At 38.3% G+C, this 13,664-nt stretch overlaps 1 protein-coding gene across 1 annotated transcript in view; it reads right to left on the bottom strand.

The window, feature by feature from the left end:
* LOC6049340 (lysosome membrane protein 2) overlaps positions 1-13,664 on the bottom strand; it is a 69,208-nt gene that overhangs the window by 30,647 nt on the left and 24,897 nt on the right. The window lies entirely within an intron of this gene.

The raw sequence follows: 13,664 nt of genomic DNA, 5'->3' as shown, positions 1-13,664 counted from the left end.
TCGGCTCCACTTCACTCTCGCTAATAACTGTCTGCGAAAATATTTTATTGAAATTTTTACCTTTCTTGTTGGGCATCCTTGCCAGCAGTGCAACGGTGTCGGAGACTTCTTGGACATTTTTAACCTTCGTTGGGGCATTTCCGCAAGTGGAAAGATATTAAAACATATCTTTGAAAAGTTTAGAAATTTTCTGAATTGTGAGGGAACTTCAAGAGAGAGTTATTTTTTAAGCATGGACATGTGAAGGTTAAGGGCGTAACGAAACGGTGCCATACAACAGCCAACTTCGCTGGGATTGAACTTGACTTGGTGGACGATGAGCGGATGCTGATAATTTCTGCCAATTCGGGATTAACTGGGTGAAGGTGAAAGTTCGGTGGTGATTTTATACACATTGTTTCTTGTAAGAGATTTCTTAATTGGAATAATGAGAGACAAGATCTATCCTTGGAAGCAAGAAGGAGTATGACTCAGAACCTGCAATATATTTTTCATCAAATTGAAGTTAATGTACCAGAAATGATTAAATTTCAAATAATTTTTTCCTTCATTTAATAATGAACATAATAATCGTTTTTATAGAAGGCACGTCTTATAAAATTACACAAGTGTCGATGGGCACTTTATTGCTGCAAGTCATCAGTCTTGAAAATGCTTTCAAGTATCAAGTTTACACTAATTACAGTCCATCAAAGGGGGCACTAAACATACAAACAGACTTCGATACGATCGTAGGTCATGCAATGGCATAATTCGATTATCCAATAGTATTGAACGACTCATACCAACATCAGGACCGGCTGCGTTAGTATTTGAGTTGGAAATTAACAACTCATCCATCATTTACTACCCTTAACAGAACTCGTGCTCAAGGGAAGTTTAGAATTTTACGCCGTCTTGCTCGAGTAATCTACATTTTGTACCAATAAGTTCTAAATCGATCCACTCAGTTTCACTCTCTCGTTGCTGGACAGATGGTGGCAGTTCGTCTAACAACACCTTAAAAGTGCAACGTTCAGCATTCCAGCAGCCATAATTAAATTTCTTTCGGTGCTGAAATTCTTCGGAACGACCACCAGCAAGACCTGAAGCAACTCGAAGGGGTGTCGATTCTGGCGGTGTAAACAAGCCATTTTTATTTCATTACCAGTGTGTAGTTACCAGAGAGGCAATTTTATGGGTGCCATGTTGCAACACACGCACACACATCTAGTGCGGTTCTAGTTCTGCCTCGGACAGGATTGCAACCGGACGACGAGCGCGTATCGCGTGATGTTGGCCGTGAGTGGTCCGGCGGTGATCGATTGAACTGGTTCTGAACGGTCGACGACATGGGGTGACATAACGTATTGCCCAGCCAGAGTGGATTCGGTTCCGTAATTGGTTGAGGTGCGTGTGTGCGGATTAGAACTATTAGTCAGTTTGTTATGATATCGCTGACCTAGTGACAGGTGGGTGGGAACTATTTCAGCTTAACGTTGTTTACATTTTAGATGAGTTCGAACTCTTTTTAATTTCGCTACGTTAACTATGTATTTCAGCATAAGTGTCTTATGTGATTTTTCATTTCTTTTGGGTCCAAAATTATGTTTTGTTCCATGATGATCTTTTATAAGAAATAAAATATACAAAAAATAATAAAATCTGTTATTTTTTTTATGGAAAGCCTGTTTTTGTCTTCGTTCACAAAAAGAATCCCGATTAAATCTTTTTTTCTAATCTAATCTAATTTAATCGAACACAAGCGCAGCCAGTCCGAAGAAAGCATCCTGGAAGAACTTGTGGTAAGATTACGCCTCAAGTTCTTTCTTGTCAATATTAATGATTACAGTACATCCGAGTTACCCCGAAAATGTATAGCAAAAATTAAAACGGCCAGGCAGATTCTGTGAACGGATCACATTTCACAGAATCATCAGGGGAGGAAGGATGCGTGGACATACCGTACCAAACGCTCCGAATCAGTTATGGAGTGGTGTGAAAGTGTAAATTTGGCAGATAATAATATTTAGGGGCGGGGGGAGGGGAGGGGGGAGGTAATGAGGATAGGAAAAAGGGAAGGATCAATAGATGATCAATAGAATATTATATAAAATAAGGGAATAAAATCATCTATCAAATAATGACAGATAAAATGGATAGATCTCACCAAATCAAGATTTAACAGCTCCAGCAGGGTTTGAACTTATCATCAAATGCCACTTGAATCGTAATTCTTCTAAGAATTCTGGACTTGAACAGGACTAAAGTAATGTAGCGGGCAGCAACAATCAAGGTTCCAGCAGTGATCCTGGTACTGCTCGACCGGCAGCAAAGGCATAAGACGCCGCAAGTTGGTACTGATCACCACACGATGCATTAAGTCTGCTACTGCTGGCCGGATTGGTAGATTAGAACAGGAACATGATGACCACTTCATAAAGTGCTCCAGCTGTTGCTGATTTTGCTTTCTTGTTCGTGTAATCGTCACCCCATCAACCGCTATCACCCTTTAAATTGTACAGGAACTCCGGTTTAAAAATTGAAATCGAACTTTTTTTTTAAATACAAATTCCACAAATATGACAGCGGAAAAAATATACGTCTGTTCACGCTCCCAGATTACTTAGATCTCCAAGTCTCCTTTAAAGCTTTTTTTGTTTTTTTATTCTCTAATTTAATTTTAACGACTTTTTTTTTGGTTTCTCTAATCAACTGGTGGTACCGTCCCCTCCCCCTTCGACTTCATTGTGTGTCATTTGCGGGGTAAATCAAAATAATATCGATTTGCGTGAAACCTAACGGGTAACTTTTGTTGCTGATCACGCATCTAATGTCCGTTTAGTGATATCTCGTGACGGAGGAGCGGACGACCGCTTCAATTTTGAACATGCGGAAAAAGACATGTTTTTTCAATAATTTACAGCCTAAAATGGTGATGGAAATTTGGTGTCAATGGGACTGTTAATGTAAAATTGGACGCCTGATTTGATGGCGTACTCGAAATTCCGAAAAATCGTATTTTTCATCGAAAATAAACTAACAAGTTTTAAAAATTCTGCCTTTTCCGTTCCACAACTGTAAAAAAATTGGAACATGTTATTTTAAGGAAAATTTAATGTTCTTTACGAATCAACACTAACCCAGATTGTTTCATTCATATCAAAATGTTTCATTTTAAAATTTTGTGTTTTTTTTTTCTAGCATTACAGGGTTATTTTTTAGAGTGTAATAATGTTTTACAGAGCTGTTGAACAGACAATTACAATAAAAATGATATAAACATAAAGGGTTTGCTTATAAAAATCAAGAGTTATCGCGATCTCACGAAAAAAAGTTTTGAAAAAGTTGGTCGTCGTCGATCATGGCCGTTCATGGTCACCCGCGACAGAAATTTATTTACAGTTTTGTAACGGAAAAAGGCAGTTTTTTTTAAACTTTTTTAGTATTTTTTACGATAAAAAATGGAGTGTACACAGGGACAAAAGTTACCCCTTATGACAAAGTTTCACGCAAATTGAAAAGGCAAGTTTTCCCGATTTCGTGTGAGTTTATAGAGAACTACCCATTTTTATTTTTTATCCTCGTCCATCCCATAATCCATAATTTTACATTATTTTACAATCTTGCCTAACTTGCATAAAACAAACCTCTTGGTCTTCTCGTATAGGTACATTGCTGCAGTGAATGTATAGATTGTATATTATTTTATCATAGGAGCATTGTGCAATAAATAGTGCAGGTAAATATTTATATTGATATCATTAATATTTTGCAATCAAACACTAAGGAAGTCTAAATTTGACACAATCCATTTCAATGCCGTCTGGAGTGTGTATGTGAGTTTGAGTCACGCCTAATTTGCATTGTAAAGCAATTTTGATGCTGTTTCTATATTCACCGCACTCAGACGGGATATTTTTGTTTGCAAAATTTAGGAGACCACCAATTTGCCAATTTTGTCACTTTGGTAGAACTGGTTTTTTTGCTTCGTTTATCTATTTTTGCCCAGATTATTCTAGTTCCGCGAAACAAACTGGATTTTCGAACGCTTAATTTGGAACTGTCCTCGGGTGGCAACCGTTGTTGGTTTTGTCGAAGAATCGAGAGAAATCTAGCGGTCTGCAAATAGCCAGCGTTTTGAATAAATTTTACACCGAATGCCAAATTTATGCTAAACTGTTGGACGTCATCGGAAATACCGCCAGCGAGGGTGAGAAATGTGTACGATTTGGCCGGAAATATCAAAGTGTTATTGAGTTACACTAATGTCGTTGGCGTGTGAAGGCATGCAACGTCGTTAGACGATCACCTCTCTGAGAAGATCACTTCTTTTGACCCTTCGACAAGTCAAGTTCAGCCACAATCCACGTTCAAGTGCGATGCGTATGATCTCAGTACAAATCTCGCGGCAGATCTAAGGTTGCTGAACGTCCTCACGTTCCGTCGCCGAGTACAGGTAGTAGTTCGAGACGGGGGTCTCATCGAGTACACTTGTGTGCACCCTTTCATCAGCTGGAACCGTGACCTTGTTGGTCAACCGAGCCTTTCTAAGCCGTTTCTTTGCTACTGTTGTCGGTTGGAGTGATTTATGGGTAAAATTCTTCAAGAAGCACTTCTGCCACATCCTCTTCACTCACAGAGGCATACAATTAAAAGCAAATAACACTCACACACACTGTAGTTATTATTAAATTTACCTTGGATTAATTGAGTGCAGCGTGTGTTAGATTTGCCCGGCGTTACATTAGCTTGGTTGATCGGGCCTGGGCATCGTCGTTCTACAAGCGTTTCCTTCCAACGCTCGTTGGTTCAGTTCTTGGGCTCATCGATGCATATTGTCTGCTGCTGCTGAGGAGCCACCAACCGATCGATTAGCCGCGATCACTACCTTCAATTACGGCTTCGCACATTAACGAATTAACACACTACCGGCATTATGCTCCTCACCTCGTGCCACGTCACGGTGGATGAGGTCATTCCGTCGGAGGGGCTGGTTCGGTTTGCGCTTTTCCTGCCTGGGCCGGGCCCAGACTTGACTTCCAGCAGCTCGCGTGAATCGTACACACACACACGACCGATCGCGATCCGATCTGGGCGAAGCTTGACGCTTGACTTTCGATCTCGTCTTGCCACTTAGTTATGATTTGATTTGATTGCACCGCAACTCGCACATACCGTCTAGCGGGAGAATCGACCAAAAGTTAAGTTGATTCTTGATTTGCAGGGTGGTATGGACCAAATGTTTCTTAAAATATGAAAACGTTGATTTCGATTATCAAATCACAACAGAAATTATTTTATGTATTTGAGTTTTACAGATTTTGAATAATAGAAATCTTGATTTATAAATCATCCATAAAAATATAGTATTTTATGCAACGAGTGACAAAATCAAGATTTTTCAGCACATTTTAAGAGTTTTGTCCAAGTGAATGTACATAATTTTGATTTATTTCTTCTGATTTGCTTATCGCATCTTTTGTCACATGATAAATGGCTTATCTAATGATAGATTCGTCATAGTCGTATAAATCATGCTCTTACATAATGGTATGGTAATTCCACGAAAGCTCAAATTGTTCGGCAAACATTGTGTTTAAGACGCACTCTGAGCGTCAACTTCCTGGTTCTTAGCGGGGTGTAATAAAATTCACATGGTGTCATATCAAGCGTGAAAGCTTTCAATATACCCACGCAAATACATCCAAACGTAGTCAAATATTGACCCTAGCATGTTTGTCAAACGTGTTCGCCAAACCTTCTTCTGGATGTTTCGGGAATCACTCGTCTGACTTTCCTTGAAATTTTTCAAAACGTTTTTTTCACAGTCTTGACGTCAGATGTACCGCCAAAGGTAACCCATTGGCAAACCTTAAATTTATTCGCGAATCGAGCGTGCTGTTGATATTTCGCGATTTGGTGAGAGATTTATTGGCAACGGGGGGAACAACTGCAGTGGTGATCATACGAACCGGTCCTCGGGCTCGGCGTTCAAAGTCGCTTGCGCCGTTTGCAATTAGATTTTCCTGCCCGCCATCCAACCGAACCGCACTTGAGCAGTACTGCGAGTTGCTGGAAAAAAAAGCTAGCCCGAAGGTCGTCTCGGAACAACTCTTGAGGTGTTTTGAGTCTTTCACTTCTGCCGCACTGCCGTTTCTTGGAGGGTTGTGCACTTGATGCCCAGATCCGATGTTCTATGTATGTGTGTGTGTGTGTGTGTGCTACCTCTGCGTACCACAAACATTATGGTTAGTTTGTTCCGTGGCCGGTTGGAGCGCGCGCGCGAGCATGTGCAAACGATCATAACTAATACCTAATTGCTTCAATTGCTAATGGAAGACATTGGAAGAGTCTCGTGGTGGTCGTGGCGAACGCCGCACTTGAAGAGTGGTCTGCCTTGGCCGTAGAGACGAGTCTGGGGCCAGATGCCAGGCAGCCGGCGGGGCTTTCGTTGACCGTGAATCTGGCCAAAACTAATTGAGTAGTGGCTTTCGGGGCTGATGCTCGATTGATCGGAAGATGCGAAGTGGAAGTACAATGCAGTGGTTGTTCGATGGTTTCAATCAACAGAAGAAGATCAATGATGGTTTCTGTTCAATTTGAAGCAATGCTTTTCCTGTGTTTCAAATAATTTTATGGTTTTTGGCCAACCTATGAATCAAAGCGGTTGTTTTTTTCAAACCTGCTTTAACTTTAGCACTATTGAAGAAATATTTTGATGTCGATTGGTGCGTATTTGAAAGGCTCAGTTCTTACAGAACCTGACGAAAAATCAACTCCCAGAATGAAAAGTTGTAGAATTTATGCATACAAGTGGGTTTGTTTTTCTTTTTAATTATTTTGTTATTTTATTTTTTTAAAATAATTATAGTTTGTTATGTTTTATGTTGATCTATCAATTAAGAGTTTGGGTTAGCCATTGAAAACTTTAATTTTTCTTTTTTTATCCTCTATACTTCTGAACTTAAAAAAGCTTTCAGAAATGACTCATGAGCCATATTTTAAAAAAAAATCATAAACCGTATATTTTAATGTTAAAATTAAACTTTTAGTGGTCATATCTTTAAAACGGTGCACTTTAACAAAAAAAAATGCAAAATTGTTTTCGATTGGAAATTAAATTTTACATTAAAAAGCGAGGTTAAAAAAAATTGGGGGGATTTCATTTATTTTTTCAAGAACTTTAAACTCGGTGACAAAATTTTAAGTCGTACTTCTTTTTGGCTTAAAGTTGTCGGTTTTAATCAACTAAATATACAAAAAAAAATGGATTTTAGAAATTGATATTTTGTTACAAAAAAAAAATTAAATTTGAATCGACATTATTCTATGTGCGTATTTTTTAACATTCCCGATCAAAAAATTCCATCAAAAGATACAGTTTTTCGAATATTCACGTTGTACTATTTTTGAATGGACAGCTGCTAAAATTGTATGGAGACTTGGGCGAAACAATAAAACAAAATGGCACCCAAAAGTTTGAGCTAAATATAAAAAAAATCAAATAAAATCCATTTCCGGAATTCAGGAACAATGACTTTGTTATCTTTTTTTTTTTTTCGTTTCGACTTTGTTATCTTCTACTTAGAGTCTTACTTTAAGTTTGTCAATTAAAAATTGCAAAAATAAGAATAATGATAAAAAGAAAACCAAAAACAATACAAATTAAAAAAAGCGAAATTTTTCAATCTTTTCGAAAACTATATTTTCGTTTTTTTAAATCAAATCTAACATTTCAAAAGGGCTAAATATTCAATATTATTCAAAAATATTTTTTTTTCAAAGGTGGGCAAACATGTGCACTAATTCAAAATAATGTAAAACTGCGACTGTTTTCAAAAAAGTTACTTAAAAATGGCTTTAACTTGCACGGTGCACTTTATCAAAATTTCATTGGAGTACTTTTTGATTGCAATTTAGTTTTTACATCGAAAAACGAAAAACGAAACATTTTTGCGACCGATATTTTGATTTTTTGATTGAAAAAATTCATAACTCGGTCAAAGATTTTTTGCACAACCTAGAAATTTCTGAAAAGTTGGTATTTTATGTCCTCTAAAACATATAAAAAAAATAAAAATAGTGTATTTGTGCAAATCAAGATTGAGTTACAAAAAGATAGATAAAAAATCACCAAATTTTTTTTACCGTGTATCATTTTTTTCAGTATAGTCCATATCCATACCTACAATTTTGCCGAAGACACCTAATCGATCAAAAAATTCCTTCAAAAGATACCGATTTTTGAATTTTCATGCATCGTTTTTGTATGGACAGCTGCCAAATTTGTATGTAAAATTATATCGACAAACTGATGATGCAAAATGGTTTCTTTGGGCATACCGAAGGCACCAAAAAAGTATCATTCGTTTTAAAAAAGACAAAAATAAAAATTCTTAAAAAGACCGATTTCGTAGAGAATTGCTCTTACCTTTAGCAATCCATTTGTAAGTTTTAAATGAGTATCAATTATTGATTCTGAGTCGATATGTATACGCGAAGGTGGGTTTAGAAGATTGCATTTGGAAGGTAATTTTTGAGTTTTAAATTTTCATATTCTATCTCACCAACAGGTTTTCAACGATTAATGGTAGATGGTTGAACTGTGTGCTCCCGGAACAACGCTTCATCGCCCTGGCTCGATATAAAAGCTTCGAAAACTCATTGAAATTATCAGTAAATATTGCCTCGAATCAATTCTGCCACATGCCAAACAACATCTTTGTAATCTGCTCAGCAAAGATCTTATTCAAACCCCCCACACACATGGATTTGCTCCACACATCAAACAATTTACGAACACAAAATAGAAGGCAAGTCATCGATGTCAGAGATCATATTCTGTGTCCTCACGTCAAGCGATCCGCGCCGAGATGATCCGACCTGTGAAGCATCTTACCGGCTTCAATTCAGGCACAGAGTTATGGGTATTATAAATAACAATTACGCAAACTCCGGCGTATGAAGCCTGTCGGATTCATGTCCCCGGCGGTGGACGATGGCTGGTGGTAATAAAACGCTATGCTCTGAACCCATGTGCACTTTTATACCGTCAAATTGGATCGTTTGCCTTAGGGTTGCCGGGTGTACTTTTGACTTGGTCACTGCACGCGACGGGTTTGGTTCAAAAATAGATGCGTCTCCCTAATGAATGCAAAAGGAAAAGGCACTCCGACATTCCGAGCTACCTGTTTGCACGGGGGGCACACACTCCGAAAGGACCTTCAAATTTATTAAACTAAGCCTGCTACGATTGCGATCGATTAGAATCGCTACTCTAAATAGGTGTCCAAGCACGGAGTGCCGATCGACCGGCCTGCTATGCGCCAGCTATGTTTACTCAGCCAAACACAAGAATTGCACAAGCTCAGAAGGTCGTGATCACGGGAAAATCTTACCACGCGGTTCGACTCTAGTGCCGTTGCTTGGGACACTTTTGCGAATCGCTGGGGCAAATCGTACCGGGTGGTGGGGTTGGATGACGCTAAATGCACATAAATTCTAAACCTGCTGGCGAGAAGTCCCAAACGGTTTGATGACAGTCGAGACTGCTACCATATAGTAGCGCAGCAGGCCATGATGCCTTGGCATATGCGCGAAGAGCGAAAGTGTTCGCGTACGACTTGCTAGATTAGTTGGTTAGTTGGTCGGTCCATTGAACTACTTATTGCAGTTTGGAGTTGTTGTTGTCGCGTTGGGTTCAAAACGAGTTTTCCAAGTTTGTAGGATGTCGTCACAAACCTGTGTGTCCGTCGGAGAGGGTGGAAATCCAAGGATGCAATTGAAATTCAAATGGATGGAAATTAAGTAATGGTAGTAGCAGCATTTAACAAAGCAAAATAGCTTGGAATTACTTAGAAAGTGATTGATCAAATGATCTTATCAAATCACAACTCACTTTCTTCCTTAGACACGGCGGAAACAATTGATTACCTCTAACTCATGCAAATGACAATATAATCACCTGCGACTCGTGCCACCGCCCAAAAAACCGTTACCTTAAACGGGGCAATAAAAAACGTCTCCGCAAACAAACAAAGCCAAAGATCAGTGAAAAACCGCGCGCGTAAAATTGGTCCCAGCTGCTTCGTTTACTAGCATTTCGGCGGGCGCCACACGCGCTTAGCACTCAAAAAGCTCTGCAGCTTCTGTCGTTCGCGCAAGTCACTCAGCCGTGGTTTGATTCATTCACAGCCCGTGGCGGCTGCGCTCTTTATCGACGTTTGTTCATTCACTCGCTGGTCGTCGTCGTCGTCGTTCGGCACCGAATTTAACGAGCGGAAAATTGTCGATTTAAGCGCGTATCACCACGTTTGGGAGTGTGTTTACAGAGCACGCTTTAGTGGTTTATTGTTTTATGGACGCAGTTTTGAGATGTGATTTGTTTTGGGGTGTTACTTTTGGAGCTTGTTTTTGGGCGCCAATTTTACGGGGAAGAAAGCATGTCTTCCGGATATTTTTTTTGCGCTCTGTGACTCACAGAATGTTCCAGATTTGGGGATTTCCCAACGTTGTTTTGCTCTTGAAGGAACAGGTTGAGGTAATGAGTTTAAGATTTACGATACATAATGATAAACCTTGTAAACAAACATTATAGTGGAACCTTGCGAGAGAGCGGACTGCAGATTGGGTTGACTCTTCTAAGGTAATTAAAGCTCCGTATTAAGGCCGATACGATGCTAATGTGTTGAAGTGTCGTAAAGTTCTGTCACGCCTCAAGCTTTACGCGACGATGGTTCAGTTATGGTTAGTAAATCATTTGAGCAGTACTGGTCCTTCGGATTGCCGGATATGCGCGATTTTTCTCGAACAAATTTAACTTTGACCTGTTTTCGTTGACTTCCTAACAAAAAGATTGAAAGATTCCGGTTTGACCAATTGTTCCACAATTAAAAATAACACGAGGCTGAGAATATATTGTGAACGAGTGTCCAGAAGGGAATTTTACCCTAAGTGTTATGAATTAGATGACAAATTTAATAAAAATCACAAATCGTCAAACAATTAAGACAAGATGCCTGAACAAAAAATAGTAGAATCGTCATATCTACTAAAAACTTGAACTTGACCAAGTCGTCAATAACATTTTTCGTGTTCACCTTCTCAGACTGCTGCTGGGCGTGATACTCAGAATTGCCACTGTCACTCATTTAGTTAGAATGGTAACAAGGACGTCGACACCTTCTATGTCCTAAACGAAATCAGGAGGCGAATCGCGTGTATTCAAGATAACCCCAACAAAACCCCACATGTTGCGTCGCAGATTAAGTTACCCAACGTTATTAAAAATATTCCCAACGGAACCGGAACTGCATTGGCCGCTGACAACGAGGATCACCTTTGCGGTCACCAGTCTGGCGACCAGCGCGTGTGCATGCTTGCCCGCAGTCAACCTACGCTCATTCAAATGTAATTTTTTTCTAAGGTTATCAACCTATCGCCTTACCTTCCTACTAGTCCAGTCGCTTTTTGCACTTAACCATTCCTGCCGGATAACCCCTTAAACTAGTCCTCCTCGCGAGTCGTCGTCACTGCCTTCACCCCAGCCGTCTGGTGCTACTGCTCTAAAACACTCAAATGTTGTTGTAGGTTGAAATTCCAGGGTGATTACCAGTGGGATCTAACCCTGCTCGATTTAGCATTGCATAAGATTTTAATATTTAATTAATCAAGAACATTGACTGATTGAATGCTTTCAGCTGAGAAGGGGCTAAGGAGCTGATAAGACGAATAAGTCATAACATAACAAGGACTTTTGTCACTAGACCAGACCAGATGACATTATCGCCCTGACATTGAAGATATTCTCATACACTATTTAAATTTAATGGTTTTTTAAATTGATCCGGCACATCAATGGTACCGTTTTTTTTAAAGCAAGCTTAGGTCTTAACCTAGGAAGTTGTAACCTTCTAGGGTAGAGGACCCAGAAATCGCCCACTTTATAGTGGCAATCTAGAAAATTTGATGAGAATTTAATGAAAATTTATGGTTTTTGGTTCTATTAGTTGTAGAACGATGATAAACTTTTTGATTTTAAGTTTCCACATGGTTTTTATAATTTACATGTTCATTTTTGATAAAATTTTGCGTTTTAATAAAGTGCTCTGAAGAGCCTATTTTCGCCCCCCTAAATCCAATTTTCGCCCACCCTTGGAACCAGTTTTCGCCCACGACAAAAATCAAGAAATCCAATGAAATTATGCCACAAAGCTAAGCAAATATGGTCTCCTATTGATACACAACATGTTCCCGATCCTCAATTTCATTGATGTGCAAATCTTTTGTCGTAAAATAAATTGAAGTTCAAAAAACCCTAGGAGTTTTCATTACAGATATCTTACTAATGTTGAGATTCTTTGTATATACTAACTAAAACCAAAATATGTTCTCACTCTCACTAAAAAAATATGACTAAATCAAAATTTGTGATAGAACTCATGTGTCCCGATTCACCCAATATAAGGGCACACAGTTACAATTAGCTCCATGTTGTTGTTGATTTTGTTAGAAGAGCTTTAACCCTATAGGTCATTCGCTCCCGAATTGGCTCAATATAAAACTTCGAGTACCTCTTAAAGCACATGTGTAACTACTTTTCCATCCTCTGCTTAATTTCTCCTCTGTACCAGTAAACTTTTACTATATTTGAACTAGGTGTCCCATATTTTAGCTTAGGTTAATTTTTGAACTGATGTTTATTCCAAAACCCCCTTATGAGTGAAAGGAATAAAAATGATTCTTTATCCTTAAAAAATAATCTAGAATGTTCCAAATATATTTTCAAGCACATTTCGCTCCGATTAGATAAGTTTTTATGGTAAACGAAAACTGGTTCTAGATAAAATCTTAAAACAAAATACTAGTTTTCGCCCTGGACGAAAATTGGATCGCATGTTTTTTTCATGCCCCCAGAAATCGCGCACTTTATTTTATTGAAATTATCTTTGGTAAACGTTTAAAACAGGTAAATCACTAGATTTTCATGAAATTCAGACACACAGTGAACTAATGAATTATTCATTTACATTATTTTTTGCAAAATGAGTTTTTTTCCTTCATGCACATTATTACCCGCTGTAGGCTAAATTGGCAAAAAATATGGCGACTGCAGTAAGGCTTTTTTTGAAAAGCTTATAAAAACTAAATAAACAATAGAAATTCATCAGGAAAGTTTCAATAAGTACTAGAAATGAATGAATATGTGAACCTGCAAAATAAATTCAACCAAAAAATGGTATAAGTTTGCTAAATACAGATTGAATCCAGTAGGTGGGCGAAAACTGGAGCAGGGCGAAAACTGGGTCCACTACCCTAAATTAAATACCGATTTTATTAGAACATGGAGAAAAAAAAATCTTTTAAAAATCTATTGAAATATATAGAAAATGACCAAAATGACCAAAATGACCAAAATGACCAAATTGACCAAAATGACCATAATGACCAAAATTACCAAAATGACCAAAATGGCCAAAATGACTAAAATGACTAAAATGACCAAAATGACCAAAATGACTAAAATGACCAAAATGACCAATATGACCAATATAACCAAAATGACCAAAATGACTAAAATGACCGAAATGACCAAAATGACAAAAATAACTAAAATGACCAAAATGACCAAAAAGACCAAAATGACCAAAATGACCAAAATGGCCAAAATGGCTAAAATGACT

The sequence above is a fragment of the Culex quinquefasciatus genome, chromosome 3 (assembly GCF_015732765.1).
Source record: "Culex quinquefasciatus strain JHB chromosome 3, VPISU_Cqui_1.0_pri_paternal, whole genome shotgun sequence".
NCBI classification, from domain to species: Eukaryota; Metazoa; Arthropoda; class Insecta; order Diptera; family Culicidae; genus Culex; species Culex quinquefasciatus.
This window is presented reverse-complemented; position numbering and strand designations above follow the sequence as displayed.